This window comes from Protopterus annectens, chromosome 10.part0 (assembly GCF_019279795.1).
Source record: "Protopterus annectens isolate FY-2018-M chromosome 10.part0, PAN1.0, whole genome shotgun sequence".
NCBI classification, from domain to species: Eukaryota; Metazoa; Chordata; order Ceratodontiformes; family Protopteridae; genus Protopterus; species Protopterus annectens.
The window spans coordinates 682390453-682417252 of NC_056744.1; positions in this window are offsets into that span (position 1 = coordinate 682390453).

Genomic DNA, 26800 nt, shown 5'->3' on the forward strand with positions numbered 1-26800 from the left:
TAACAGAGTGAGATGTATGTACATAATATTAATGTGGATTCTGGTAATTTGTGTGGCAACATTCAGGTAGTGCTAACAAACATTGCTCCCACAGGTCTGTCAGATACGAACACTGTGCCTAGAAATAAAAGATTGATACCCTGTACTGGTACTGTTTATTCTGGTATTGTATGGCATTGTGAGTGTTGCAGTTGCTCTGAATAATAAGGTATCACTCATCACTGTCACCAACACTGTGCTACATAATATAACTGTCTAGGAAATCCTGTATAAGAGTGTTATAAGTCACTAAAGGTTGAAATGGGCAATAATATTCATATGTCCCAAATCACCTACATGTGGCCAAGACATAGCCAGAGTCTGTGCAAAAAGAGATGGACATGTATGTGCATAACATCAACCTGGAATCTGGGAGTAAGTGTAGAAATAGATGTTCTTCATTCCACATTGCTGCAGTCCTAACCATTGGGTAGTCCGCTGTCCAGTCGGCCCGAATACCAAAGTATATGGCTGACGTCGGTCAAGGCGCATTAGACTGATGTCAGGACGTCAGGGTACTAATGCGCATGACCGACGTCATATCCTCAGTCTTTTTTGCCGCATGGTCCGATGCAGAAGCAGTTTTGCGAGTGCAGGTTGGCGTTCTGAAAAATTTCCGAAGTCGGAGTTTCAGACCGAATCAAAGTTGGCTAAGTACCCGTTGGAACATTTTGGTTTTTCTTGCCTCAGTATTTAACCGGATGTCAGAAAAAGTGAATAACTGTATTTCTTGTGGGAAGCAGATACCTCATAGGGATTACCATACTTTGTGTATACCTTGTTTAGGGCCTGAGCACGGCGTTGTTGGTTGCCGCTCTTGTGCTAGATTTAACAAACGCACAATTAAGAGAAGGTTAGACTGTGCCAGGTTAGTGTTTGGGAAGCGTTGTAATTATAAAATGCCGTCGGATGCTCCGGCCGCTTCGTCAAAAAGCGCAAAGACAAAACAGCAAAGCCTAGGGTTGATGAACCGGCAGTCCCGGACGTCGGTTCTTTAGAAACTCAGTGGAGCCAGAGGTTTTGCCAGGAGTTTCTTTGGAGTCTCAGGCAGAGACTTTACTGTTACAGGATGTGCCCTCTCAGGAGGTAGGCCAGACTGAGGGGCTTCTCAGGTGACTGTTCTTCCCTCTCTTCCCAAGGTAGTTAGAGCCTCTCCTTCTGTTTCCAAAACTTCTTTGAGAGGTAGGCCAAGTTTAGCTTCAGTGGGGGCTTCTCCTAGCACTTCAGGTTCTGTGCCTAAGAAACATATGCTTAAAATGGCAGAAGATTTAATTACTATGATTAGAGGCTCTATGCCCCCTCCTGATAAGAGGCCTAGGGTGGAACCTGAGTTTGAGAGTTTTGAACAGTGTTCAGAGGCTTCTGAGTCTTCTGTGGAAGACTTGCAGGAGTATCCTCCTTATTCTGATTCTGATGTGGATGATTCCACTCCTACAGCTTCTCCTCCTGAGGATTTCTCATTTCAGAGACTCTGCATTCCATGAGGGAGCACTTTAAATGGGAAGGCCAAGATTACTCTGATTCCAGGAAAAGGCTTAGGAATTCTTATTTTACCCCAGCATAGGCCCTTAGCTATACCTCCTGTGTTGAATGTGGTGGAAGATGTTTTTGCAGTGGCTTCCCTGTACCCTGATTCTTTGCCTCCTGCCCCTGTTAAACCTGATAGGTACTATAGGGTGCCTGAAGCTCATAAGTATCTGCTTAAGAGTCCTAGGGCAGACCCGCTAACTATTTCTCAGGGGCCTAAAGGTGTTAAGGCCTCTGTTGTTAAAAATCCTGTTCCCACTGATAAAGAGGCAAGGGCTTTGGATAGGTGGGGAAAGAAAGTGTATACTTCTTCCACTTTAGCCATGAGGCGTTGAATTGTCAGTTTCACATGCTAAAATATCAAAATTATCTCCTTTCACAATTGAAATCTAAGGTGGATGCTTTGGCGGAAGGTATAGAGTGTAAAGAGTTGCTGGATTTAGTTCATGTGTCTGAACAAGTGGGTAAGCATTCTTTGCAATGTGGTTTTGATGCTGTGCAGGCCTCCTCGAGGGTGGCTGCCACTAGTTCTGTTCTTCTCAGGCATGCCTGGTTGAGGGATCAGAATTTAGCAGAGCATGTTAAGACTAGGATTTTGGATGCTCCTTTACAGTCTGATGTGTTATTTGGTTCGCCTGTGGAAGCAGTTTTAAAGAAAATGGAGGACAAAGCTAAGTCTATGCAAACTGTTAAAGATTTTTGCAGGTGCAGCCACCGAAGTTTAGTAGAAATTGGCCTACTAAGGGATGGACATATCCTGCTTATGATTCTCAGTCTAGGGGTAGGTCTAGACGTGGTAGGGGCAGAGCTCAAGGTTCTTTTAGGCCTAGAACAGGGGGTTCACCTGCTCAGACTTCTGGTGAGGGCAGGGGTCAGTCCTTTTGTAAACAGACCCAATGACCTGCCTTTTCAGCTGCCAGTAGATTCTCGTCTGGCAGCTCCTTTGGGAGGAAGACTGTCTCTTTTCAAAGAAAATTGGGATTTAATCACTCAAGACAGATGGGTGTTGGATATCATTCACCACGGTTACAGGTTTTATTTCCATACATTGCCTCCTTTCACAGGCATGCCAGGCGTTCCCCTCCACAAAGGAAAGAGGCTCACAAGCAAATTTCTCTGTTACTCCAAATAGGGGCCATTCAGCCGGTCCCTGTACCAGAAAGGGGCCTAGGATTTTACTCTCACCTGTTCCTAGTACCAAAGAAGGGGAACACGTGGAGACCAATTTTGGATTTATCTATCCTCAACACTTATCTGGACATTCCCAAGTTCAAGATGTTGACGTTACAACAGCTTTTACCTCTGCTGGGCAAAGATCATTGGATGGTAACTTTAGATCTCAAGGAAGCTTACCTTCATGTGCCTATAAGACTAAGTTGCAGGAAGTATCTGCGTTTTCGAGCTGGAAATTCTCATTATCAGTTCTCTGCGTTGCCCTTTGGCTTATCTACTGCGCCCAGAGTATTCACAAAGGTTCTGGCTCCAGTGATAGCTTACTTCAGGCTAAAAGGAATTCAAATCTATCCTTACTTGGACGACTGCCTGATTCTGGCTCAAGAAAAGGAAGACCTTCTACAGCATCTGGAATATGTCATAGCAGTGCTAAGATGCCTAGGGTATTCTGTCGACGAAATAAAGTCCAGTCTAGTACCCTCTCAAGACACGTGCTTTCTGGGTGTGAGACTGAATACAGCAGCCCAGATGGCCTTTTTAACCCTGGACAAGCAACAGAATCTTTCCAGTTACTTCCATCAACTATCTCTTCAGTCCGGGCTGACTGCAAGGACAGTCCTTCAAGCCTTAGGGTTCATGGCATCTTGTATTCTGGTGCTTCCCAATGCCAAACTGCATATGAGGAAGCTGCAATGGTATCTCAAAATGTGTGGACACAGCACTGCCAGGATTTGGACACTGTCATTCAAATAATACCTTGCATTCAAAAGAATTTTTGTGGTGGGCTCAGGAATGTCACCTAAACAAGGGACTCTCTGTGACCCGGCCAGAGGCGAGTCAGATTTTAATGACAGATGCCTCGGACATTGCTTGGGGAGCTCATCTAAATGGAAAGTGGATACAAGACAAGTGGCCTGCCAGACTACAGCATCTACATATCAACATGAAAGAGATGTTAGCAGTCCAGTTTGCATTAATGGCTTTCAAGGAGTTACTTCTTCCTGGGCAGGTGTTGATTCTAACAGACAACACAACTGTCATGTGGTACATCAACAAACAAGGGGAACACATTCTTATCCTCTATGCAGGCAAGCAATGATTTTATGGGAGACTGCTCAGCTTGCAACTAACTCTTCAGGCAAGGTTTCTGCGGAGCACAGAACTCCTTAGCAGATGTGTTAAGCAGGCAAATCATGGATCCCCACAGTGGAAACTGGATCTTCATGTATTTCAGAAATTGACAGTGTCATGGGGAACTCCAGACATAGATCTGTTCGCTTCTCCACTGAACCACCAGCTGCCAAAGTTTTGCACAAAGGGGTTTCATCATACAGCTTGGAAAGTGGATGCTCTTTCTTTCAGTTGGAAAAATCTTCATGTGTATGCCTTTCCACCTCTGCCTCTTCTCCCAAAGGTGCTCCTAAAGGTCAGACAAGACAAGCCAAGGATGATTTTAATAGCTCCAGATTGGCCTCGGCAACACTGGTACCCACTACTAAGGAGTCTGGTAAGGAAGCCTCCATGGCCTTTACCTTTGATTCCACACCTGTTATCTCAGAAGGACGGTCACCTGCTCAATGTCAAGCTTCACTCTCTTCATCTAACAGCATGGCATATTCTGTTTTGAAACACAGCAGGTCTCAACTTCCTCAACAAGTTTTAAATGTGATTATGGAAGCCAGAAGACCTAGTACAAGGAAAGTGTACAGAAAAATGGAAGAGATTTTTATTTTGGAGTGCAGCAAAGAATTTGGTGATTTCTGAGCCTAATTTGAGTGTGGCTCTTCAATATCTTACTGAGTTATTGGACAAAGGTTTGTCCTTCTCTTCCATTAAGATTCATGCTGCAGCAATTTCAGCTCACTATGATTGTGACCCTCCATTGTTTTCATCCTTTGTTCAAGCAGTTTCTTAGAGGGCAAAGAATATAAGACCCCCGTGAGCTCCTACTCCTGCTTGGGATCTCAATTTTGTGTTGGAAAAACTTACTCTACAACCTTTTGAGCCTGCGGCTACTGCTGAATTGAAATACTTGTCATGGAAGACTGCTTTTTGTTGGCTATTACTTCTGCAAGAAGGGTTTCTGAGTTGCAGGCCCTTATGGCAGTAGAGCCCTTTTGATTTTCCATAAGGATAGGGTATCATTACGTACTAATCCTTCCTTTATGCCTAAGGTGGTTTCTAGTGTGGCTTTAAACCAAACTATTCATTTGCCTACTTTCTATGCAGATCCCCAAAATAAGGGAGAAAAGATTTTGCACACTTTGGATGTACATAGGCAGTTACGTTATTATTTAAGCAGGACTAAGGATTTCAGGCAGTCTCAGCAGTTGTTTGTTTCTTTTGCTTTGAGTTCCCAGGGCAAGCCTGTGTCTAAGCAAACTATTTCTAAGTGGATTGGGTTTTGCATTTCATTTTGTTATTCCCATCATGGCAAGGAGATTCCAGCTGGGATTAGGCCTCATTCCACTAGGGCTACTGCCACTTCTATAGCATTTCTAAGGGGGGTGGCAACTAAGGATATTTTGGAGGCAGCTACTTGGAGTTAAGTACATACTTTCTCTAAGCATTACCACCTTCCTCTCTACTCTAAATCTAGGGCTGGTTTTGCCACAGCTATTTTGCAAGGCATGTTGACAGCTCCTGCTTCCTTATGATTTGCCAGCCTCCCTTACCTCTGCTTTGGGATTCTACCCAATGGTTAGGACTGCAGCAATGTGGAATGAAGAACATAGTACAGTTTTGTACCTACCATAAATGTAGATGTTCGAGGATCCACATTGCTGCAGTCAATTTACCTCCTCCTTCCCTCTGTGTTTAGGGGTGGTGGTGTGGGTTACGCTATATTCTTGTATATTTGTATATATTGTATATATGTTTGGTGCAGGGTTTTTTGGTGTTTTTGGGTTTAGGCCTTGTCTTTTTAGGGTCTTCTGACATCTGGGGCAAGAAAAGACTGAGGATATGACGTCGGTCATGCGCATTAGTACCCTGACGTCCTGACATCAGACAAATGCGCCGTGACCGACGTCAGCCATATACTTTGGTATTCGGGCCGACTGGACAGCGGACTACCCAATGGTTAGGACTGCAGCAATGTGGATCCTCGAACATCTACATTTATGGTAGGTACAAAACTGTACTTTAGTGCTAACAAACAATTACTCCACAGGTATACCAGGTAAGAAGTGTATACTGCAGGTAAAACCAGTTTGTGTATATAGTTGTCGACAGCCATATCACTGTCCAAACTAAGGCAATACGGTAGAGCACTAATACTTGTAAGGTACAGATAACAACACTGACTAGGAAAGTAATGCAAACTACAGGAAGTTACTAGTTTTTAACTGACATCTTGCCCCCCCCATCATATCTGCAAAAAGAAAGTAAATACCCAGCTCAATTGGTACATGATGACTTAACTGTAATGTTGGGACATATGTCCTATTGTTTGATAATTACTCAAATCTGTTTCTATGCATGTGCTATGTTGAAATACTCAGCCATTGGTGGCATGGTGCCATCAATGTGCTTGCATGCTGTTGTAATTACCACTGTGGCCCCATATATGCATGTGTTCTGTTTGCTATGCAACTATTCCATATCTGGTGTCTCATTAATGGGAATATCTATGCATGCTGTTATACCTAATCCTGGAATGTGTTGACTATTACTAACCCACATATGCTGATAAAGCATAAACACCATAGCACGTATGGTAATGTGGGTCCCAGCGGATCCACCTGTCCCACCTCAGCTGGCCGTCACACCGGGCACATCCCAGGACCTCCTCATCCATTGGTCCTGCACCACTTTTGGTTGGAACAGCCTCAGGGGATGGGGCGCACCCCCCACTGGGAGTGAGTGTAGACAGGAACCTGCCACCCATTGCCAGGTCCAGGTAATGGTGCATAGCGAGCTCAACCAGCCGTTTGGAGATCTGCTATGCCAGCTCGAGGGCCACATGTCACAACTAGAGGGTCAGCCTGGCTCTCTGACTCAGCACCCAACACAGCCACCTTCGGGGCTGTGAAGGTGCAGTGGTGGCTGCCCATGGGTGGGGACCTCAGTCCCACTGTTTCCACTAGGGGGCTCATGGGCTTCCAATTTCCCAACACCCCTCCCCATCAAGGTGTGTACCACCACATGTGTCATATACCGCCCCTGTATGCTCCTTGTTTGTCTTGTCTATTAACCTACCCAACCTACCTCCACAAATATACCTACTATCCCTCCCCAACATCCCACTCTCATCTGAAAAAAAAATAAAAGGGCAATCTGTTCCCACAAAAAATCTCGCCCCATACAAAGCTGTCCATTTTGCATATGTGTCCACTGGACACATAATCTGTTCTAATTGGCATCACAACATATTATTGTTGTCCTCAACCCTCTCTCAGGGGTTTGAGTGTCCAAATCTACCTCCAAATTCAGTGTATATGCATAGCTGTTGCTGTAGACGAAATGGGCAGCTATGGACCTTCCCCACACCCTTCCTACACATCCCTAGCTATTTTCCCTACTTTCTTTCACTCTTTGTGCCCCTTTTTCACCACTTTCCTATCAACCCTTTTTTCTTTTCTTTTAAAGAAATTACTGCAGGGGTAAGTTGGAGTAAGCACTTTAAAGCAGGAGTAAGCGGGTTTAAGCCTGTTTGCGCAGGGGTAAGCAATGCCTACACAGGTTAAGCAATTGAGAAGCTAAATCAGTATAAGAAAATGTAACCGGACGTTAGCAGTGCTTACCCCCATGCAAACCCGCACAAACCCACTTACAACTGCTTAAAAGTGCCTTAAACACTCTGTATCCAATGGCCCTTCTTCTGCCCAGCAAAAAAATAAACAGCCTTTGAAAGGCTCGAACCCAGGACAACATAGCCACAGTAATTTACCACTAAGCCATGTGAAATATACATAACCTTGATGTTTTCACAAACATATCATCCAGCACAGTTATTCAACAGTACAGGAAATGTATTTAAACATGTTGATGTATGTGTGTGTGTGTGTGTGTGTGTGTGTGTGTGTGTGTGTGTGTGTGTGTGTGTGTGTGTGTGTGTGTATATATATATATATATATATATTTATATCTAAATAGATATATACATAACTATATATGTAGATACATATATATATATATATTCTATACATATATATATATATATATATATATATATATATAAATATATATATATATATATATATATATATATATATATATATATATATATATATATATATATATATATACACAAATATATATATATATATATATATATATATATATAAATATATATATATACATATGCATAGATCTCTAGATATATATGTCTACATTTATATGTCTGTGTATATATATATATATATATATATATATATATATATATATATATATATATGTATACAGCAATATATATTAATATATATATGTAAGCATAAATATATATATCTATATATGTATATACATATATCTATAGATATAACAGAGAACATAACAAAAACATATATGACCACACACATCGTTAATGGGGGTGAGGGGGCCCAAGCAACATAAATATAGATATTCCCCCCAACAGCCAAACACATCTGCACTGCAATACAATACCATCTGTTGCAAATCCAATAACCAGGACCTGACACAACATGGGCACAAGATGTTAACAGTACTCTATCCCACCTGTATGATGTCAGGCTGGTATCAGTAACATATCATGCAGTACAGTCTGGCTACCATAGGGAATGTACAATGTGGAAGCAATCAACATTCCTAAGATAGATATACACAGACACATATATGCAGATACATATACAGATATTTACATATATATATAGATATATATGTAACTACATATACACACACACAGATACGTATAGGAAGATACATAAGTAGAGGGTGCACACAATATGGAACAGCCACTATGCCTACAGTTGCCACCTTACCAAATGGACACTGTATGAGCCACCCATACAAATGACAATTGTTGCCTGCAACATATACCCTGAGAGAGGTGAAAGGATATAACATCACAGTCAGGTTTGCATACATGGGAAAGCTTTAGTTGTGTACTATTACAGTTGTATATAACATATCATATAGCTGTTTAGACTCTGAAATACATATAGACACACTAATGCAACTGTCAAGCAGAAAATTAATACCGTATTCGGGAAAGGTTTACGTATGTTGCTGTCCAGGCTAAGGCCTTCAAGTAGTACAACAGTAAAGACAGACTGGGCCACAGGATAACAATCAATCAACAGTAAATAATGCAGATGTATAGTTCAGCAGCCTCTATCTACACTCTGTACACAACCCCTAGGGGGTAAAGACCTCAGATGGCACAATGGAATGTATCTGTTACATAACAGTACATAACTGACACCATCAGAATCACACTGACAAACAGAACCATCTTTATGGCAGGAAGCAGTAGGCTTGCATTTACCCAAGGTGAATTGTATGGAAATGTACATCCAGATAACTTAAGGCAGCTTACCCCTAATGCCCCAACAGGTTTTTACAGCCAAGATTAGTTTTGGTGCATCCCTAGACATACTGTTACATGCACTGGCCTCTGGACTACATAAGGGCACACATGTATTGTGTAGATGAAGCCCACACATATATGGACCCAACCCCACAATATGTGTGGGGGCCACAACAGCAGTGGAATGATGGCAGGAATGGCAGCATGACATACTCACAGGCCACTACATAACAACCCCTGACAGCATGTCATATGGACAAAGCCTGGTATGTAGGTGGAGGACAGAGGCTGGAACACAGGCCCATGTGTGAAATAGTGTTGTCATACACTAAGCAAGTTGCTGGTGTTACAGGATTGGTTGCAACATACCCTTAGTCAGGAATATGAAGTTAGAAACACAAATGGATGTAGCCATGTACTGATAGTACTCAACACACACACTGCCAGTGATATATCTGACACAAGACCTGTGTGGTGGACAGACAAAAAAATCACAGGCACACCTCTGGCCATCAAGTAGATAGGCCCACAATTGAGAGCTATGCAGACAGACTGCATTCCATATTAAACTAGTATGTGCACACAAACCCTGTAACACTAGTGTTATACAATGCATACAACAACACTACTCACACTCTGCCTGCAGTTCTGGAACCTCATGCAAATATGTAGCTGGCCTGAGTGTGCAAGTTCTCTTGTAAGAGGTATTGCTACCTGCTGTCTATAACACTGCTGCCCACACACAGGAAGGATGTCCACCACATGGGAAAGGTAAAGGGACCACGCCCACATGATGTAGGGATTTATAGTAGTGGGTTGCCATGACAGTGGTAATTGGAAGTACTACACAGCATGCTGCATGCAGGCAGCAAGTGGAGGACACTGATTGGTGCAGAGGCCATCTCCTGATCATGTGCATAACCTACAAAATCCATGCTGCAGTATTTTTAAAGCAGCTCAGTCCATTTACTGGAGAGAGGCCAAGATATATATATATATATATATATATATATATATATATATATATATATATATATAGAGAGAGAGAGAGAGAGAGAGAGAAAGGCAAAAAAGCCCAAACAAAAATAAAAAAAAAAATCCATCCAGCAAACTATCCAGAAGAGACATCATTCCCACAACAGGTATATGAAGTATATATGCATGTAATTGACTGCAGTACTTGGTCCATAATAATGGGATAGATGATGTGGAATGATTTATATGTGCCATCAGGTGTTGTTGTAATGATGTTCAGCTAAACAGCTGCTAAGGATAATAGAGTCTGTCCCTGTGGGTAGTGGGCCATACCCGTCAACTATGCAGAGCAGCACCGACTGATAAGATGTAAGCCATCATAGTGTGTGTTGTGTAATGGGAAGCATGTATATTACTGTGGCCAATAGCTGGTGGTGGAAGTAATGCCATAATTATGGACACGTGGGTTCCACAGCCCATCACTTGCAGGATACTCAAGTTAACCTGTATTGTAGCATGCTGGGATGCCATAGGTGTGTAATAGGGTTACCCGCAATATGGCTCTACATATACCCCCCTAATGTTAGTCTGTGTCCATATGTGGCACCTGTCTGCATTGTAGCAAGGCAGAACAGTGCAGCTGTGCAGGAAGGTGTTTTGAGATTGTGGACCTGATGTCTGAATGTACCCAATATATAGGTATATATATATATATATATATATATATATATATATATATATATATATATATATATATATATATATATAATGTATGTCCACAGATATACAGATACCCATATGTAGACATATATATATATATATATATAAACACATATATACATCATATATATCTACACATATATAGATATATACCTATATGCACATGCCTACATATATACAAACACACACACACACACACACACACACACACACACACACACACACACACACACACACACACACACACATATATATAAGTCTGTAAATAGATGTCCCCTATATTACCACCAAAGTGCTGCATGCTATGTGTGAGGGAACAGCACACATAGCAGTACACACAGATATACACAGCTGTCAGTGTGTGCAATATGGATGGGTATGTCACATGTGAACCCCTTGTTGGGACAACATTGCCCTTATCTGTGAAGCAGGGAATGGGAATACAGGGAAGTGTGGCAGGTATAGTTGTGGAGGTGGTCCAGGATGGTAGATATAGAGGACAGTCTACAGGGGTGGTATGTGACATATGTGGTGGGTAAACACCCTCAATAGTGTGTGTGGTCTGTGATGTGGAAGCCCCATGGGCTCCAGTATGGACACAATGGGAACAAGTCTCCCACCCACTGCTACTCACTACAGCAGTCCATGTCCTGAATGTGCCTGACCTGGAGGCTGAGCAGGAGGAGCATGTGGACCCTGTGAATATGTACTGGGTGCCTCAAGGTGATGTAGCACATCCCACATGTGTCTGTGGAGCCCGCTATGGAACAGACCCTGGACCTGACCTCCGGGGACAAGATCATGTCTGCGTGTCCCCTCGGGGCGGGGCAAGATCCCCTGAGGTGGTTCCACCTGAAGGTAGTGCTGGACCAGTACATGAGTATGCCCCAGGGTGGGTCCCACATGTTATGTGGCCTGGTAACATGGGCAGATGAGTTTGGAGAGGTGGGGTGGTTCTGCTGGCAAATATTCTCTAAACATGCTATTGTGTTACTGTTATAGAACATATGGGGGTAGTAATAGCCTACACAATCCCGGAACATGTCCAACAGCATAGATAGATATCCCCAATAACACAGAATGTCAGATATGCAGCAATCACATATCAAGTATACCACAGGCATATATGGAACCATAGTGGCCCTGACAATGGCATGCAGGTGAATAATCTGTAACAGGCCAGCAATTATAGTGTCCACACAGGGAACATGGCTAGAAACACATAGCACAAAGTGTGGTACAATACAATATCTGTCCCACTGGTAGGTAAGCTGTAGCCATACCTATTGAGTTGTGTGTACAGTTTTCTTTCTCTGATATGGTGTAGGGGGTGACAGAGATGTGGATTAAGAACTGTGGTAACCTTGCTGTATGAGTTTCTCAGACCTGTTTCCATCTTTATGTCTTTCAGGCAAGATGTCACATGGATGGCTCCCTGCTTACTAAGCTACTGAGAATGAAATAGTGCTAAACCACTTAATACAGCACTACCCTGTCCTGTTGGGCCAAGTTGCCCATGAGCAGCAGGAGCTGACTGTCCTGTGGAATGACCTAGTCCACAGGGTCAATGATGTCGGACTGCACAACCGCAGTTATGAGCAGGTCCGGCATCATTGTTCTGACATGCTTTGCAATGCCCATTGGTGTTCTGCTGCAGTCTGAGGGGATCACCTCGCCATGCCATCCATCCCCCTGACGTGTTGAGGAGCTCCTCACCAGCCTCATGGAACCTGCCCGTCCGCATAGCCAACAACTGCCGGATACCATTGTGGAAGTGGGTGCTACCCACACACTGGCTGAGGAGAGTGCAGGTAAGGCCACAGGGCACATCAGTAGACCACTGTTGCATATGCATCTGCACCTGTACAGGTAGATCATGGATATCTGATATGTCATAGATATAGTTGTTGCTGCATAGTAGTGATAAATAGATGTGCATATGTGGTAGTATTGCGGACATGTACTGTTGATGTACTGTAATTCTGCACCCACCCTGTAGCAATACCACAGGTGTGGCCACTGACTTCACATCTCTCACACTCTTATGTAGGCAGCAGCCTGTAGCTGGTGAGTATGGCTTATGTTGATGCTTGCCAACACACCTGGCATGTAATGGCTATTGTATATTCCATGCACTCATCTAACATATCTACCCAGAATGCATGCTGTACATGTGCATGTATTGCTGCTGTTAAATGCATGGCATCACAGTGGTGACCATGATGGGGTATTGGAAGGGTATGTCACACACCTGCAAGATAACTAACATCCTGTCATTGTGGAATGTGTCCACAGGGATTACCATAATGGTGGGAGACATGGCCTACAGTAGGGACATGTGTGAACCATCACCTGTATACAGTGCAACAGCAGTGTATATACCAGTAGTACAATGGCAACTGTTACAGAGTTACACTATGGCATAACGTATTACTGTGGTCCATATTATCAGCTGGGACTAGGCTGTAACATGTGATGTTCAGTGCATGGGACACTGCAAACTGACACACGAGTAGGCCTTACTTGTCAAGCATCTGCAAAAAGGCTGAAGGTGGGGAGGGGGTGTCAGCATGACACACCAGTGCACTGCAGCAAGGATCCTAAGGATGCTAGGAATGGCTGTATCTGCACACAGTCAGGTTCAGGAACTGTGGCAGATGTAACCCTACTCCCACAGCAATAGTGATGGCAGTGTGTGAACACCAAGGGATGTGCACATGATTAGACCTTGCAATCATGCATTTTTGGGGGACATGTGTAGGGCAGACTGAACATACACTGGCAAATGCAGATGTCCCATGATAGTATACCCCTGCCAGGAGTAGTGACAATAGGTGCAACAAACTGTCATAATAAGGGTGTGCACACATATGCACACATGTAGTGTATGCATCGTGGTCAGCATCCGCACACCTAACACATTTCATAGACACTGCATGTGAATGTACAGGATATATGTCACATACTGGGCTCATGTGCTATTAATATATGTAGTGATGTGGCCCCATGGCAGATCAAGGAAGGGTGTGTCACAGCTATAAGGGTGTGTACACTCCCCATAGCCACAGTGTGCTCTGTCGGTTGTCAGTGTAATAGTATTGGATTGGTCACACATGGTCCGCCGATGTTGAGATCTGTAAACCAGACATCAGGCATTCACAAATGACATCTGCCCACATATCATCCCAGGTATGATTTGCTGAAAAACATAGAAGCTGTGAGCATTAGAGCTGTCATAACTGACACAGTACTACATATTCTGCAATGGGTTGTACACCTGTAAGGTTTGGTGCACAGTGCATGGCAGGGTGCAGAACAGGTGCATAGCAATACTGTGTACATGGCTGCAGTAGTATCCAGGGGAAGGGGCATCACACATATACTGTTGCTACCATGGCTTGACTATAGCTGCACTGCATGCTGTTGTGTACCATATGTTATGCATGTTGACAGATGGGTAATAGGAGTACTGTGTGTACTATCATTGTGCAACCTCACACGTGTGGTGTGTGTGTGTGTGTGTGTGTGTGTGTGTGTGTGTGTGTGTGTGTGTGTGTGTGTGTGTGTGTGTGTGTGTGTGTGTGTGTGTGTGTGTGTGTGTGCGTGTGTGTGTGTGTGTGTGTGTGTGTGCGCGTGTGTGTGTGTGTATCGGTGGGTGGTTATTTTGTCTGTAGGGTCACTCTGATGAAGTGGAGAAGGTTGAGGCATTTAGGATGCATTTGTGCATGCATGTGTGTTTGTGTGGGTGTCCATGTATGTACATGTGTGATTGTGGGTTTGTTCATACAGCAGTACTTCCCTTTGGGATTATGCAGTACATGGATATGGACTGACACATGACATACCAGGAATACTTGCCATGTATGTAATCACAGGACACCCGATAGTATAATAAGGTCTGTAGCATGGAACATGCATTGGGAAGGAAGGTATACACCAGGTATACACTTAGTATCGCATTCAGCAGAGAGGTGACTGACAACCCACATATGGAGCACTACAGATGCATTGGGGAATTGCTACACAACACCAGGGAGTGTATTCATATATTACAGTTGTCACGATAGGTTGATTGAGCAGCATATCTGGCATGTACTAAGCAATACTTACACATGACACTCCAGTGCGTGATATTATGGAGTGAACATAATAGCCCTTCACATATAGGGGACATGCTCACGATGTCCAGACATACACAGGGTGAACACTGAATGACAGCAGAGGGGCCATGTAAAACCACGCCACTCAGGTCAGGGAGGTAGTGGAGCAACAGGTCTTGTGTTGTTATCACTTGTCTAGGCATTTAGAGGAATGATACATTAATGAGTGGTATTAATGAGTGTATGTTACCAAGTGTGATGCAGGATGGAGAATGCATGGGAATAAACGTGAGACTGTCTGTAAAGCCATGGACATGTAAGTATTATGATGGTGTGTGTGTGTGTGTGTGTGTGTGTGTGTGTGTGTGTGTGTGTGTGTGTGTACTACTATGCAATGCTGTACAGGTCATAAAGTGCCCCACAGGTGGCGAGGTGGGTCAGGGTTCCTTCTGCATGCAATCTGATGTTGGTGTCCATACAGACATCGACGATGATGATAGTACTGTTGAGGCACAGGTGGGGTTGTCAGGGAGCACCATCATTTGACATCCCCCATTTAGCCACCCCGACCCCACACACAGTTTCAGTGCCTATGCATACCCCATCACCAGTGGCCATAGCAGAGGAACAGCTAGTGTTTGATGGCAGTGTACAGGAGAATGTGGTAACCATGCCTACTGGACAGGTGACCCACTGGGACATGTATAATCTGCAACCTGATGTAGACTCATCCACATACATGCACACTATTACTTAGCAACACTGGAACTAGACCCCTATGTAGGTATGTAGTGCTACTGAAGTGTGTGGCTTTCATTGCACACAACACACAGCGTTTAGGGTGAGGTTTGTTCCAGGTTACATGTTACATGCAGAACATCCCCAGACATGTACAGTATGCTAATGTGGGATGTAATGGGTGTATATGGGCAATACATAGTGTGACATACCATCATATACACATTAACAGACACATAACAGGCAGACACACATCTGAGAAACCTGGGCCTATCGCTGATAACTAACTTGACCGTGTGTCTAATGTGTTACAGGTAGGCTGCACACAGCACATGCATAACTGGGCTGGATTGTGGTATTAGTTACCTGTATGGTTGATGGTGACAGTGGTCACCATAAAGTGGTACATGGGACATATACCGGGTTAACCTTGGTGTAATGGCAGTGTACACAGCACCCACATCCCCCAGTGGATATTGTACTCCCTGAAACCCATGATGACATTCTGACATACCCATAATTGCACGTTGCCCATGACTGCAATACAACCCATTGTATATCCCAACAGTGGTACTACAGGGATAGGCATCTAATGCACATTCCACAGACATAGTAGGGAGTTGCATTGTCATGCCTCATCTATGAGCAGCAACAACACTATCTGCACTACTGTGTGGCAATGAGTATTGTAATAGGAGTATGTGGCCTCGGAATGCTGTACCCTACAGATATACAGACATGCAGACATACACTCACTTGCCAGAACTCAATGGGTATCCCATGCCTATCGACCCATTTGTACAACACTGTTGTGCTGGTACTGCAAGGCTCGTGTAGCCAGTAGGGAGAGGAGCATAACAGGGTACATGTAATGTCCCATACAGCAGCAGCCACAACTGACCATGGCAATGGGTGTTGTGGTGGTTGTGAAGGCCCTCATTGGAATTCCCAAGTTCAGGTGTGCTAACACACAGACACTGCTATCATCAGTAATGCACATGTACACATGTGTCAGTACTGGGGTGCATCGCTGCAGGTGGTCATAGCTGTGTACCTACACTTATTACAGATGTCATTACCCTGCAATGTTATCGGACTGGGTGGTGAGAACTGATTACCAGGGCTAAGTCATACTTAGCAGGTATCAACATTTCTCCAATATAACAGCTAAACTGATTTGTGCACTGGTAGATGAAGCCTACACTGTGTAAGTACCCATACATTTGCCTGTAGCTTAGCACCCCTTAGCTTCACACAAACCCATGCAAACATGCTTAAAGCTGTTCAAAACTGCCTTAACCACTCTGTATCTGACATCCCTTGTTCTGCCCAGCAACAAAAAGAACAGCCCTTGCAGGTTTTGAACCCAGGACACTGTACACTATAGTCAATGCTTAACCACTACACCATGCCAACTGTGAATACAGCTGCTGTTTTTCCAACATATCTGTCAATACACATACTGATTAGTATTGAACAATTGCCTTTACTTCCACAATTGTGTAGTACTTGTTATTTATATGACTGTTGCATCAAATATGTTGCTTTATCGTAGTGTACACATATCAGATACATACAGTGAGATACATCTGGGAAGGTATACACAACTGTGATGTTTACATATGACAGGGATATGTATATATACATATACATATGTTGATATATGTCTACATATACATACACACGTATATTCATACATATGTCTGTATACACATCTGTATAGTGCATCATATATATATGGCAATGTGTAGATCTCTTTGTATATCTATCTATCTATATATATATATATATATATATATATATATATATATATATATATATATATATATATATATATATATGCACATCCTATGTGTACAGATATGCCTATTTATGTAGATATATATGCAGATATCTATAACTATATGTGCATACATATCTATTCTGATATACCTATTACTGTCAATATATATGTTGATATCCATAAGTATATGTTCATATGTATCTATATCTGTATAGGTGTAGACATATATTGCTGTGTATATGTATATATTTGAGTGTTTATATGTATATATATATATATATATATATATATATATATATATATATATATATATATATATATATATATATATATTCATTTATGTTGATAAGTATAGGTGTATATATCTATATAGAAATATGGATAATTATATGTACATATATGTTCACCATATGTCCAGTACATGAAGTGGAGTCCTACCTCAGACCCAATAGTCCCAACCTTTTAGTGCAAGGAGATGTCAGGTATGTATTGCAGGTATATATGTAGACTGATGCTACTGTAATAGGGGTTGTCTTAACAGACATGTTATGTGTGGGAAGTCACTTCTGCTTTTAACATGTGTGCCATTGGCTATTGACAGATATTCTAAGGACATCATAGTACAGTACCACTGCTAGCACAGTAATGATCCTGTGGCCTACAGCAGAGATATGCCCAATAAATGTGGACAGTCTGACACACTCTGATCTTTCCAGAGGTATACACAGAACTCCTTAGTGCAAGACATGTGGACCAAGCCTGACAATGTGGATGCTAACAGCCATGTAGATGGGTATATCATGTAAATATTGGGATACATATGCCCACATAGGTTATGCATTCACACACTCCTGTCTGTCCTGACACATAATAACCACTGGTGCAGAGGTCACATGGCCACATACTACCCACTAGTTAGTTACATACATCTGTACAGCATCCCACTGCTTTGTCATATATACATGACAGTTATGGTGGCCGAGCAGCAGTACATCTGGGAAATATCTGGACATAACATCACACTGAGTAAGTACACTAAGCTGCTAGGCATGTAACAAAGCACTGTGCAAACTACAGGCAGACTGCCACAACACTGGCCTACATTTCTTATGGGGGAATACACATGTACCTGCAAATATAGCAGGCTCTACAGGCATGTCACAGCACAGAATAACAGACACCTGTGTGAAAGTGCATACCCACAACCAATGTGAACACAGCCACAGCCACATATGGTAAGCTAGCTTAATATTACAGTATATGGACTGTCTGATCAACACCATCCTCATATGTGCCACTCACACACTAACCCTACATATACTGGACCACTACACAGTGTGGTCCAATGCCTGTCTGTGGTATGGGACATGAGTGTGTTTGGCCCTATAAACATGTAAACCGATAGGGTACCATACACTGGAGCAGCATGTAACATCATATAGAACAGGACCAAGAACAATGACATCTACCACAGTCTGTACACAGGCCAAGGTACATATTCACAGTACACACACTGTCAACAATCACCATAAGTACACAGACCTCAGTACTGTACACACAACCACAGAATGCCCAGGTTATGTCCTCAGATATAACCCCTACTATACATAACGTGTAGCAGTCTGATATCTCACTGGCTTGTTATCAGATATGATGTCAATAAATAATGGTGTACAGAGCATATGCACCTTGTACTATATGACATATGTACAAAAGTTGACAGAGTTGTGGTGGGAGGCACAAACACAGGGCCACTATTTACATGTTGCTGTGATAATCGCATTTACTGTTGTAACAGGGTTTGTTGTGACATATGTCCTATGAGGTATATGAAGTCAGTAACTCTCATGGCTGTCACCATGTACTGACTGCAATCCTCACACTGTGCTTCTGCAGTTCTCAGATATGTGTTCTGTGAGTAACATAAGAAACAAAAGGCATCACCCACTGCCCAGTCTGCAGATTACCCTACAGATGGGGGTTTCCTCATAAACATAGCACTGTCACGACAGGTATTAAAACATGTAGACCAGCCATATCCACACACACCCTGTTAAACCAACATTACTCCAAATGCAGAATAGCAACACTTACATTCTGTAGTCATGTCATGCACACCCCCCCCTTCTGTGTGTTGGCCTGTTTCAACAGTGTATGTTGTTAGAGGTATATCCCAAATGATGATGCTGTTTGCCAAACACCAGATCTAGGTCCTGCTTTCAGTGAATGAAAAGGCCCAACACCAACATGATATTCCCAGATATTGGAGTGTGTTTCCATGCAATTGGCTATGGGAATGTTACCACAGCTGTTCCACATGCAATCAGCTAGAGGAGGGCTGCAATTTGTGCAGAGGCCATCAGCTGATCATGAGCATCACTAAGCAAAGCAGGTGTAGTTCTCCACATCCACCAGAAAGGGAGTGAGAGAGACAGACAAAGACAAAGTAAGTCAGGGAGGGGGTGGGAGAGTAAAACCTAAGCATGTTTGTGTCACACACCTACCATAGTTTTAGAGATTTGTGGGCATGTTTCTCTGTCATTCAGATGTTCAAGCATCTGCTGCACATAAAACATTTTGTCCATAATGACAGCCCCTCCCCCTTTATCAACTGGTCTAATCTCAATGGACTGCCTTGCTTTTTGTTGTGTAAGAGCTTCAGATTAATCTCTATTTAAATTCTAAAACATTGCTGGTCTATTATCTAAAAAAGCTTCCCTAATTTGCTTCTGACATACATTAACATATGCCTCTACCATGGGATGCATCTTAGGGGGAGGGGTTGTCATTTTGGACAAAAAGTTTTATGTGCAGCAGATGTTTGAACTTCTAAATGACAGAGAAACATACCTACAAATCTCTAAATCTAAGGTTAGAGGTGTTATTGATAAAAATGTCTGTCCTCATTTTTGATTTATTAGTGTCCTGTCAAATTATGGAGGAACTTTTTAAATATTTTTCTGTTGACAATCCGGTAGTTCCTATTATTTATGGACTACCAAAAGTACACAAAAATCTGATGTGCCCCCCAAGTGAGACCTATAGTCTCAAGTAGAGGCTGGGCAACTGAAGCTATATCCATTTTTTTAGAGAAGAGCTTGCACCCCGTTTTGGAAACTTGTGGTACTATATTAAGAGACACTAAGACATTTCTTGGCTTACTTTATGCTAAAATGAGAGAGCTGAATAATGACTTTCTTTTTGTTACGATGGACATAGTATCTCTCTTTACAGTACTACCTAATGTATGGGGCATTGAGAATGTACGTGAATTGCTATGTACTAAAAAAGTTTTTACTTCTGCTAAAATTAACCTGATATGTAATCTACTTGAGATTATTTTGGAGAACAATGTGTTCATATTTAATGAGACGTTTTACTTGCAAAAGGTTGGTGTGGCTATGGGCACAGCTTGTGCCAATAGCTACGCCAACCTAATATTGGTACAATGGGAACATAATACTCTACTTCAAGGCAATGATTTTAGTGATGCAATTTTATGGTATGTACGTTTTGTAGATGATGTCTTCCTTTTATGGCAAAGTACAGTAGAAAGATTAGAACAATTTATTGATTATAACAAATAATAAAAAACAGTTGCTCTTCGCAGTCGAACCAGGCTGCAAGTCAATAATAAATTGAAGTGTGCAATTCAACGTCTCTTCAGACCTTCAGATAAATACAAATCCAGACCAAATGGTACAGATAAATCCAGACTCAATTCTGAGCATGAGCATAAAACCTTCCTTTATTGGCAGCAAAATCAGTTGATACCATAGATTCAAGCAACAACACATGCTACTCCATTCGGCAATTGGTAAGGAGAGTGGCTTAACTTGTGGGTGTGCCAGTATTGAGGATGGCGCTGGAGGGCTGCCTATGTGGGATGCACATAGTACACTCTCTATGTATGGTTGAGCACTGGTAGTGTCATGTTTGGCATCCCTTTTACTGTATGTGTGAGTCAGAGAGAGGTGTCATTCCCTGGGTGCCTACTGTGTCAGTGTATGTGCTATGCATTGCCTCTTTGCCAAGGCCAAAGCATAGTGGGCACTCCTCCTTCTGCCTACTGTGGCAGGCTTAGGTTGTTCCTCCTCCGAGTCACTCTTTGCCTGTGAAAGCCTTGGCAATGGTGGGGGGCTGTGTGGCCCTGCCCCGTGCTGTTCCTGCTGCAGCTGTTTCCACAGGATCATATTGCCTAGCATAGCACATACAATGACAATTTGAATACATATAGCTGGGGAGTACTGCAAGGATCCACCGGATGTGTCCAGGCACCTGAACTGTGACTTGAGCATCCCAAACACATGCTCTATTATATCTCTGGTCTGTGCGTGTGCCTCATTATGGAATTCTTGTTCAGGTGTATGTGCATTTCTGATGGGTGTCATCAGTCATGGCTCCAGTGCGTAACCAGCATCCCTCACTAAGTGACCGTAAGGGATGTCTCCACTGGAAAATCTTTTGTACACTGCATCAGATGCCAGATGTGGGAACTGCAATAGCTTCCAAACAGCCAGCACACACATTCATTATAATGCCGTAGGCATCACACATGACCTGGCAGTTGATGGAGGGGAAGACCTTGCAGTTGATGTAAACCCTACCCCACTCACCAGGTGGTGCTTTGATACTATGTGCGTGCAGTCTATAGCACCCACTACCTCAGGGTAATCTGCTATTTGATGGAAGAGATGCATATTGCTGGCCAATGCCTCATGGGTGTTGGGAAAATATACCAGCATCTGCTGACATGGCATCCAGGAACTGGTGGAGTACCCTGGATGCTGATGCCTGTGAGATACCCATGATATCCCCAGTTGGCCTTTGGAAGGTACCTGTAGCTAGTATTCTTAGGCCTACACATGCCTTGGTATCCATTGGGATGGGTTTCCCCTCTGTTAGTTCTGTGTGAGAGGAGTGGCTGGCACAGCTCAACAATTTTCTGTATGAGGTCCCTGTCCACCCTATAGTGCTCCACTATCTCCAGCTCATGTAGCCCCTGGTAGGTTACCCTGGGTTTGTACACTCTTCTCCTTCTCCTCACTGTGGGTTGGTCATCAGCATTCTCATCCTCACCACCCTCAACCTCGTCCACATGTTGATAGCTATTGCAGCCCCTATCATTTTGCTGTTTTTGTTTGTTAAACTTCCCCCACTTGTATACACCGGGGGTGTAGAGTATGTGGGAAAAATCAGAGGGAAAGGTGTTTGCATAGTTTATAGTAGTGTTCTGGGCTGGGCTGCTGCCTGTGTAATTGGCCGATTCTGATACATTCTACCTGGCAGCTATGCTGGTTCTCCTAGATTATCTTCCTACTGCTATTTTCCCTTCCCATTGCCTTCCTGATTAAGCCTGGGGGTGCACCGCACACACACAGTGCTCAAATGTGAACAGAGCTGTTTTTTCCTGGTTTACTTTTTTTTCCCTTTTAAAACCCAGTGCGCAACATGCACACCCACTTAAGCAATGTAAAGAGTGCTAGGCAGCCTCAGACACACACCCTTGCTTAGTTCTGATAAGCTAAGGGCAAACCTAAGCCACAGAGCTACAATCCACTTACAGTATGCCTGCACACCCCTCTATGATGTCAGCTAACTCCTAGGCTTGCACAAAGCTATTCCTGCTATTACACTATTGGGTGCTGACTAGCATGCAGGGAAAATCTGGGATTCAGTATCATTCCCCTCATTTGCATAAGATTGCCTGCTGATGCATAGTTACAGGTCCCACACTGAGCCTCCCCCCTTAGCAATCACTATTCACTGGCCATGTTGTCTTCTGCCTGGCATTGGGTATAATGGCAAAATAGTGATTTTGGTTAGAATGCTTATTTTAGGATTTTATTTTTATTTTTCGCCCGATCCAGTTTGCGTGCCGCTGCCCTATGCTTAAACAGCCAAGATCGGCTAAAAAAAATAAAAGTAGATTTTTTTTTTAAACTGTTTTCCATGCCAGTGGACATATATTTGGCCATTGGCATGCTTTCTAGATAATATCCACCCTTTTTTGGAGCTGTCATGGCTCTGTTTTGCAGTTTGCAGAAATGTACTCGGTTACTAACCGAGTATATTTCTGCAGATTACACTAGTCCTGCACGGCCATCTTCCAGCTTCCCGGATCACAAATTCACCTCATTTGCATGGATTTCACCTGCAAATGGGGTAATTTGCATACAGGGGGTGAGTTTGTGTATGACTAGTGCAGGAGCGCTCATGCACATCCGTACAGCATGTTCCTGGATTGCATGGCAGACATATTGCCTGCTAGAGCTCCTGCACTAGTCCTGCACACCGTGCAGGGCTTGCTGAATCTGGGGGACTGTCTTTCATGCTATTCTGTTTCATAGCTTATGCCTTATGTTTTAGTATACATATAACCTTTCTCTAATATAACATGTCTTTTGGAGCATAACAGTATTTACCTGTTCATGAAACTGTGCCCGCAAGTCCAACTGTCAAGATGTGGCTAGTGACAGATGGTTCATTTTCTCAGAAGCTCCAGATTAGCACATATGTGTAGTCATATTTTATTTCAATAAAAGTGCAAACATTTACAAATTAAAAAGAAAAATGCACAAATTGACCTAATTTATACATTTCAATTTCTTTGCACAATAACTCTGGACAAAGCAAAAAAATAATGGGGAGTGGGACAAAGGTCCAATATCAGGGTCAGTTTTTAAGCATCACTCTTAATTTGAAAAGTTAATGGTAACATAGGTTTTGTATCAAGATTAATTTTTTCATAGTGATGAGTAGTTACCATAATGGTTAAGGTGTTTGTCCGGCAAACAGAAGGTACCTGTTTTGATTCTAGTGTTTAGGAAGTTGGTTGGGCTTTAATTGCCCATAGGGAGACCTAGTGTAGTATTATTAATTGACTGTGATTTGTATTGATTTATCATAGAGACAGCAAAAACAGAGATGACAAAATAAGGGGCATTCTGCAAACTTTTGGACAGTTGAATCAATCTGCAAAATTCTGTACAGGTGATAGGCATGACCTGCTTCCATTTAATCCTACCCTGAAAAGCATATTACTGCCAACATGGTTTCTCATCCTTCCAGAAACTATCCAAAGAAATATTTTGGATGTCTGTAAAAATAAGGTGCCAACAGAAAATCAGAGAACTGTAACAGTGATCCTCAGAACAGGAAAAAATTAGGGATGATTAAGAGGAATGTGTATTTACATCAACTCTAAAGTACAATAATCTAAGTGTTAGTATATATAGGTAGCAGGGATGAGAGGGACACAGACCTCCATATCAAGGTGTTGAAGGGAGATCAAAGCTATGCAAAAAGAGTACTGTAAAGATAAGGTTCATAATTCACTGTTTAAGTCAGAAATTGACTTTAATTTTTAAACTTGCTGCTTCTTCAACAGAGAACTGTAGAAAGAGTGTATTTACTAAGATATTTGCTTCTTGCATTTAGGTTGCTGATTTAAGAATAAAGTGACAGAAAGCAACAAAAAGATTAACCCAGGGAATCATTAATGTGTGTACATCTAGAGCTAAGCCTACATGCTTCTTTCAGATTAGAATATGCAAGTCTCTCAGCAAGCCTGCACATTCTGCAACATCTCTTTGTTGCCAGAACACCTTTTAGCAGCCAAAAATGGGTCTATATTATGCCATCAAAACATCAAAAGAATGAATGCTCTTACATCAACACAGAATAACCGAAGCTCCTAAACCTCAAATGGCCAGGACAGTGATTTTTTTTCCAAAGGAGAAACATCTCTGGGCTATTGTCGGGCCTTTGCCATTTCCTCCACTGTAGTGCGATCTCGGAGTTGTATATTTAAGTATTGGGGGCACAGGGCAAAGCCCACCCACTTTATTTTTTGTATAGATTTTTTTGTTTTTTGTCCCAGTGATTTTTTTTCCCTGGGGAAAAAAAATCGCTGTTCTGGCCATTCAAGTTTAGGAGCATCAGTTATTCTGTCGATGTAAGAGCATTTGCTCTTTTGACGTTTCAACGTCGTAATATAGGCGCGCCAAATACAGGTGTATGGAGACTCAAGCACACTATATAAAAACAGGTTGTATAGACATGCAACCACAGTAAGCAAGCATTTGTGGAGAGCACAATACAAGGCAAGCACAACTTGAATGACATAATTAAGCAGCAATTGTAGTTAGATATGAGTAGATTAGTGTATAAATAACAGTAATGAATTATATTGCTATCCATACAATTAATCTTGTTCATTTAGGGACTTGTATATAATAAAAAATAAATGCTGGCAAGGGATGTGAGAGGGATACAGCTATAGTGTAACAAAGAAGACTAAATGTGATGCATGTAAAATTTATTTGAAGTGCTGGGTTGAGATAACAGTTAGCAAGGAAAGTAGATACATCAGGTGATGTTGCATATACTATAATTTTTGCTCATCAGATGTGTATCCAGAAAGTTAGAGAGTGCAACCAACAGTATGCTGCAGCCTGCACCTATCTTGTAAACAGCAAAGGAATTCTGCATCTGTTGTCTTATTCACTTCAGAAAGGAACATTTTATTGTCATTTGTTGTCACTTGTAACCATAGAAAGACAATTGTAAAGTTAAAATAGTTTTATTGAACCATGTGTTGTATATTAATGCAAATTATGCAATAGTTTATACAGTTATAAATTCTAACTGTAGATTTTCTACCATACCTTTCCTGAGGTATGCTCAGTAGATTGTGGTGATTATATTGAGAAAGCCTTGCTAGACTTATGTTGCAGGTGTATGGCTCTACTCTACTATTGTAATGCATACTGTGGAAGTGATCAAAGGTTGTAGATTACATTCACATGATTGATGTTAGAACGTACTTACAGCTTAAAGAATTGTAAGGCTTTCAGTGCCTTTTGTGTATGAAGGAAACAATACTGTTATCATTATAGTAGTGTAGACATCTGTGAAAATGTGTAAATATTGAGAAGAATGAAGGACACCTGTGCAATCATTCCTATGATAGCATTAATTGATGAAAGAATCATTTCTTGCAACCTGCATGTTATGAAAGTTATAAAGTTTGTGACTTGCTTCACATATGTAGTAAAATATAAACAGACATGACACATATACAGGAATGTCACACTGTCTATGAATACAAATAGAATAATATTCTAATATACATACTAACATCTTTCTATCTAAAAAAGATGTGACATGCGCATATGCAAAATGAGGTGTATGGTCATGTGACATATACAACCATGCATATAAATCAAGGCACAACTCATGTGTAGCCATTCCCCT